We start from the raw sequence: 6,756 nt of genomic DNA on the forward strand, positions 1-6,756 counted from the left end.
CACTCTTTTACTTGTCTATGTGACTTAATATCTCCTACGTCTTTCTGCCCCAAGATAGTTCACTGACCCACATCATCCATCCTCCCTTCTCCCATTCTTCTCCACTAAGTATCTATGATGTCATCACAAGCCAGAAGTCTGCATTGGAGTCCTTTCTGGTACCTTGCATAGAGGCATCAGCCAGTTCTCAGCCCAGATTCATCACATCCTTCTTCCCTTTCTTCCCTGCCTCTGTTGTTATAGCCTTTCGTCTTACCATCTTTTTGCTAGGCCACGTGCACATGTTTCTAAGGTTCTGAGCAATTACCCGTGTGAAATTTCCTTTATACCACTTGCCAAGCTTTGAATATATCATTCCCCAAACTTGTGTTGGGGTGAGAAAATAGAGCAGGAAAGTCCTGAGCAACTATAGGGCTTTTGACCCTGGCCTCCTCAGCCTCAGAAACTAGAATCCTTAAAAACTACATGTCTTGGTTGCATGCACTGTATGTTCTTTGGTATTCTGTGATCCAAAATTAAACTGCATAAAGACTAAGACAGCTCTTATTTTATGTATTTATACAACTTCCAAGGACATGTTTTTATGTGTAACTTCTCTTGTCAGCTACATTAAAAAACAAAACAACATACTATTATCTTTTCTTTAGCTATATTTTGCTTATTGCATAATAAGCAATAGCTAATGATTCTATCTCGTGTTTACAGAATAAAACTATATCATCTTAAGATAGGCTGTTCACATAAACTAACAATTTAAAACAGACAATCGTGTGGCTTAGTTTTTAGGGTAGATATTAAAAATAAAACACATGTTTGAAATGGGTATTATATGAGTGACAAAATTAGCATGCCTTAATATTTGGACCTTATAATAGAGCACCTGGACACCAAGTTTCTTGAGCTTATAAACTTCATTTTTGCATGTTTCTTCACTTAGCGTATTGTGTATACGCTCAAAAGGAGCCCCATCAAATGGTTATTAAATTGAATAAAACTGATATTTTGGAATCATTTTAATATTCATGACCTGAAATTGCCTTTGAACAGCTGGTCAAATTGCCTTCAGTGGGAGGCAAGTCCAGAGAATTTAGGAATGCCAATACACGATATATGTGAGTCTTTCATTCCCCAATGCCATTTGCAGTATACAAAGTTGAGACATTTGGAGCCCCCTTTGCATTGCTTAAAAAGGGGAACTTGGGAAATAGGGATTTGGCAGCCTCTGTGCTATTTTGGAGTAGTGTAGATTATCAGTCTCTACTTTTGACTGAATGATAACCTATGCGTTCAAGAGTCCAAGTCACTGCTATTCTGTGCTGAGAGGGTACCTCCCTCTGCTTGTGATGGATGTAAAGAGAATACCACACTGACACAATGTCCGTAACTACCCTCTTACAGGACGATGTGGTAATTCAGTTCTTTCCCTTTCACATCCTGACTTCTGCCATGGCTTGCTCAAATGAATTAACGTGCACATCTGTGTGAACAGCAATGGCTAGGTGGGTGATAAGTGGGTACATCTGCCTAGCAAGCAATGTGTACAGAAAACCAGTTCTTAAGGAATTCTTTAAGAAGTTCTTCAGCGGTTCAAACTCCGAGAACAGAAGTCACAAACGGGCAACCTGCTGTTGAAATGGACCCACGGAACCTGGTTTCGTTTGCCCCACACGGTACGACTGTTGTTTTTATTGTTGCTGTGGCTTTTATTACTTAATCTTTAGCAATCAGGAGATTTCCCATCAAAATCCAGATTCCCAGTGTCTCCCAAGAATCAGGAGATACTCTAAGAAATTGCTTGCAATTCAGACACTGGTGGTGCTGTGATTTTAAACTGTAAATGGTCACAATTTCAGGGCTCCTATCCCTTTATCTGGATGTTTCTCATCTGTATCAAATGGTATAAGGTACAAGCACAGAAATGCTTACCCAGAATGCTCCCTGACTTAATGGGGTATTGCACACCAACCTATTCCACCTGTAATTTTCACCCCAATTTCTATGTTATATCAATTTCTCCTCCATGTAGTTTTTCACATTGGGCCTATTTTCTCCCTGTCCTTGTTGTGAGTTTTATCCAGATCTTACTTTCCTTGCTCTGGGCTGCTGAAAGGATTCATTCTTTGCCCTTCTCCCGTCTCTTCTTCTGCTCCCTTTTGAGCTTGTGATTCAATATACTGGTTCTTACTTTCAGATCTGTAGGGCAACATGGAGTTGGAACTAAGCTAATTTCCCCTTCATTTTTGTTCATGCACAAACCAATAATGAGCGATAATGCACCAGAGAACTCCCTTCGAGCCACTCTGGTGGTGCAGCCCCCAGCAGCATCTTGTTTCCTCCCATGGTGATTAGTCTTTTTAGCCTTCCCAAATCTACTCTTTTGGGAAATAGCTCATCTTTTCTGCTGTGTATTTCCTAATATTGTCCTGTTCTCTCATTGTCTCAGAACAAGGATTCCCTGAGCGTGGTGCCTAGAAGTCTTATTATAAAGTAAAATGTCCTGCGCTTTGGGATGTTTCCTATGGCTCCAATTATATCTTAAATTGCTTCAGGAATAAGAGAGACAATAGATGATACATAGATACATATTCAGATAGATGGTTGGATGGATAGAGATAGATAGGTAGATGATAGGTAGATAGATATAGATAGATAGGTAGATAGATAGATAGATAGATAGATAGATAGATAGATAGATAGATAGATAGAAAAACATGTGTGTGAGTAGATTAATATATAATCACTTCAACAGATACATAGACAGATAAAGATAGATAGGTATGTAGTTAGATGGTTTATAGGTAGATAGAAAGACAAGTAGATAAATAATATGTTCATACATAACAACTCATAGATACATAGATATCTATGTCTGAACTTTGGGAAGTCTAGCATTTGCAGGTGGTACAAAAGGCATTGGTAGACTTCTAGGTGGTTTGAGAAAGGTGGAAATAAAATTTAATTCATGTTAAAATTAGTGCATTCCAATCAGTGTTGGGTAAGCTCTGTTGATCCTAAGTATTGATAAAATCCCTGGGTGTGGCTTTCCTTAGCCCTTTGACATCCCCCTGGAAACCATCAGGCCTTTGATCCACATAAGGAGGCTCACGCAAGAGCTGTTGACCCTTCAGTCAAAATCAAGACGATCGAACCGTCAACTCCTTGAAGGAGTATATTTCTTTGTACCGCCTTCATACCTTCTCTCCCATAATGGTATGCTTAACAGATACTGATTGAGACTGGTTGGGTATAGAGCTGTCTGAAGATGAAAATTTACAGCAGTGCCCCTCTGTAGTAAGGTAGCGATAGTGAGTCTAGTCCTGATTGCCTGATCAGTAGAAGTCATGCATTCTCTGGGTACCCTTTATTGACTACCCCAGCGGGTACCTGCTTCAGTCCTGCTCATACAGGGGGGAGAATTTACCAAGAGGTCTGGAGTGTGGAAACAGAGGCATGGTTCGGAGAGAAGTGTTTGTATTGTTCATTCAAGGTAAAAAGTCTTTCCTGAGCAGCTTGAAGCATGTTTTCCATTTCTTCAAAGGAGGACAATAGGGAAGAAAGAGGTAGAATTTGATTTGACAGAGTTAGGGGAGTTATTAATATAAATTACAATAATAATAATAATAATAATAATTGAATTTACAACTCGGAGACAAATGTCTGATATTCTGTTTATAATTCATCAGTCCTGCAAGTTTAAACATGACCCAGATCCTTTTCAGCCTCAGTTTCTCTGTCTGTAAGATGGGGACAACTCTATTACCGAGGAGGTTGTATTAGGAAACTAATAGAAGAGCATAAATAACCTGATAAAACACATGTAGCACTTAAGAATACAGACATTTCCGTGAGTAAGCCAAGCTCTCAAAAATACTGTTTTTCAGGCTTGAGACTTCATCTTGATAGATTGTTCCTGTTTATGAATATAAAGTGTCCTGCTCCTTCTCTTCTGATTGATTTTAGTTTGAAGTCTATTTTGTTAAATATTAGGATAGCTACACCCACTTGTTTTTTAGGTTCATTTGATTGGAGAATTATCCAGCAGCTGATGGAAGCAGAGGTAGAGAGCCACAGCAGAGCACTCGGCTGAGTTCCCAAAGTCCAGTTGAAGACTAGGAGGAGTGAAGATATGAACTAAGAGGTCAAGACCATGATGGGGACACTACTCAATTTACCTGAGCCAATGGGAACTCACCAACTCCGGCCAGACAGGGAAGGACACAGCATAGGTCTTAACTAAACTCTGAAAGTGAATGACAGTTGTATGGCTGGGGAAGACTATGGGGCCACTGGCAATGGCACCAAGTCTTATATGTTTTGGGGGAAACCTATTCTCTTTGGATGGATACCTTATTCAGCCTAGATATAATAGGGAGGGCCTTAGACCTTCCCCAAAGCCATGTGCCTTACTGTCTCTGAGGAGTGGATGGGGGTAAGGTGGGGCGGTTAGGTAGAGGCAATGGGCAGAGGGAAGGGAGTGGGAACTGAGATTGGTATGCAAAATGAAAAAAATAGTTTGTTTTCATTTTTTAAAAAAATAAAATAAATTTTAAAAAATCATTTTCAGTCATATTTTCAACATGGCAAGAAACATAGAAGCCATAGGCGCTCATTCTTCATGTGATACACATAGTCTACCACCAAGGAAGGAAATAAGGCCTGCGGTAGTTGAACAGCACGCTATGGCCACAGAGCTAAGAAGCAGCTGAGCTGAGATTTAAAGCCATGGACGACTGCTTTCAAATGCTGTATTCTTTCTGCTGAGCCCATTAGTGTCCCCCTCCTCCCCAGTGCAACCTTCTTTTTTTTTTTTTGCCAACCCATACACTTTTTCTTAGCTGCAAAAATGAAAGACATTTATGTTCGAAACTAACTCATCCTGATAATTCCCAATTAAGATGTTGTCATCTGGCATCTGGCTCCATTTCCTTTTATGAAATATTGTAAACATAATTTGAGTATAGCTTAAATGAAGTGTCCAAATGGGATAAAAACAGGTCACCTGGGAAATTAGATCTTATAGATTACAAGAATTCAATGCCTAACTTGTACTTAATGGATATAATTTTTTAAAGAGAAATCTCTGGAAATGATTGGTCTATTGGTTTCATCATTATTTCCACTTAAGTCTACAGTGTAGAGCAATTAAAATCAAAATAAATAATATAAACATGATATACAGTAGCAAACGGCAGCTTCAGTTAATAAACTCAAGATTCACAGGTAAAACCTGGAGGTGGGTCTTTGACCTAAATTCACATTTCCCCTTTATCTTGATTTAAAAAGATTGCATATAAAAGATTTTTGGATAAAAATATCAGATAATTTTCTGGCCCTGAAGCTTTTTAAAGATGTGATTCCAAAAATATTTTATGTGAGTATACCTTAAATAAAATCTCTGGTTTGTGTGTGTAAAGGTATGTATACGAGTGTCCATGCCTGTTAACGTGTGTGTATGTAAGGGGGGAGGAAGAAGGAGAGGGAAGATGAGGGGAGAGAGGGAGCTGGAAGAGAGAGAGAAAGGGGCAGCCAAAAGTTGATCCTGGGTTTCATCTTCAATTATTCTATGCCTTAAATTTTGAGACAGGGTCTCTCGTGGAACCTCGAGTTGACCGGTTCAGCTAACCCAACTGTGCCAAGCAATCCTCGGGGATCTTCCTCTTTCTGTCTCTTCGGCACCGAGATTGTAGGCATTTACCACCGTGTCTAGCTTCTGTACAGATATCAGAGATCCAGACTCCCGATTCTCCTGCTTCCATGGCAGACACTTGACTAAAGCCTCTCCTTCCTGACCTCTCATGGCGAGGAGACCTTACCATTAATTGATTATTGCCCAATTGGACAAAAGAAATTATTTATTTTTAGTTGAATGCTTTCAAAATGAGGGTTGAAGTGGGATGGGATTAAGGATAAGAGTACGTGATGACGTTGTACACTAGCATTGATTTAAACACAGTAGGAAAGCATTCTTTAGAGCATACTTTTGTGCTGCCAGGTGACTGAACCATCTTTTTCCCTAAACCTGGTGAGGTGATAGTTAAGCCCATGTACTGTCAAGGTCTGTAACCTGGGATCCAGTCCCAGCTCTCCTGCCTCCTGATTTTGCAAGTTTAGGCAAGTTCTTTGGACTCTTTAAGGCCCAGTTTTCTCATTGGTGAATTATTGATAATAACTGCTTCCTAGGTTGGTCAGGATGATTCAGAATAAACACCAATAAATACCAATAAACATGCCAGTGTGGTTCATGCTATCAGTATCATCTGGGGCTTGTATCACCTTCCCAACTTAGTCCTTAACTCTTGTGTGCCCTTATAAAACAAAAGCTTTTCCTTCCTAACAGAATGGCATTATGAGGAAGACTCATTTACCTATTCAGATAAAATATCAAGTTGGTTTCCTTTAAGAGGCATGACGATGTCCATGAAAACAAAAGGCTACAAAGACAGTCCTTCTAGTAACTAATCAGCCTTGGACATATTTTCAGAAGCAGCACTAATTTGTACTCATCAAAGGAGAACATATTGATTTGTGTGTGTATTTCAAGCTGTGCTCTTACGCATGCTGGGCCTGTGGTCGCAGCACCCTCCTCTGGGGACGGTGACTTCTTTAACTGCAGTGAATGGTGATTCTATTTGTAGGCATCCTTGCTGACAGTACACCTTCCTTTCTGTGTAATTTATTTAGTCCTCAAATTACACTGTCTTCCTACAGCGAGGAAAATCCACCTCCAGCCCCTTTATCCCCTCTTTCCCCTCCATC

At 39.8% G+C, this 6,756-nt stretch overlaps 1 protein-coding gene across 1 annotated transcript in view; it reads right to left on the minus strand.

The window, feature by feature from the left end:
• Mdfic2 (MyoD family inhibitor domain containing 2) overlaps positions 1 to 6,756 on the minus strand; it is a 115,189-nt gene that overhangs the window by 107,115 nt on the left and 1,318 nt on the right. The window lies entirely within an intron of this gene.

This window comes from Microtus ochrogaster, unplaced genomic scaffold (assembly GCF_000317375.1).
Source record: "Microtus ochrogaster isolate Prairie Vole_2 unplaced genomic scaffold, MicOch1.0 UNK1, whole genome shotgun sequence".
NCBI classification, from domain to species: Eukaryota; Metazoa; Chordata; class Mammalia; order Rodentia; family Cricetidae; genus Microtus; species Microtus ochrogaster.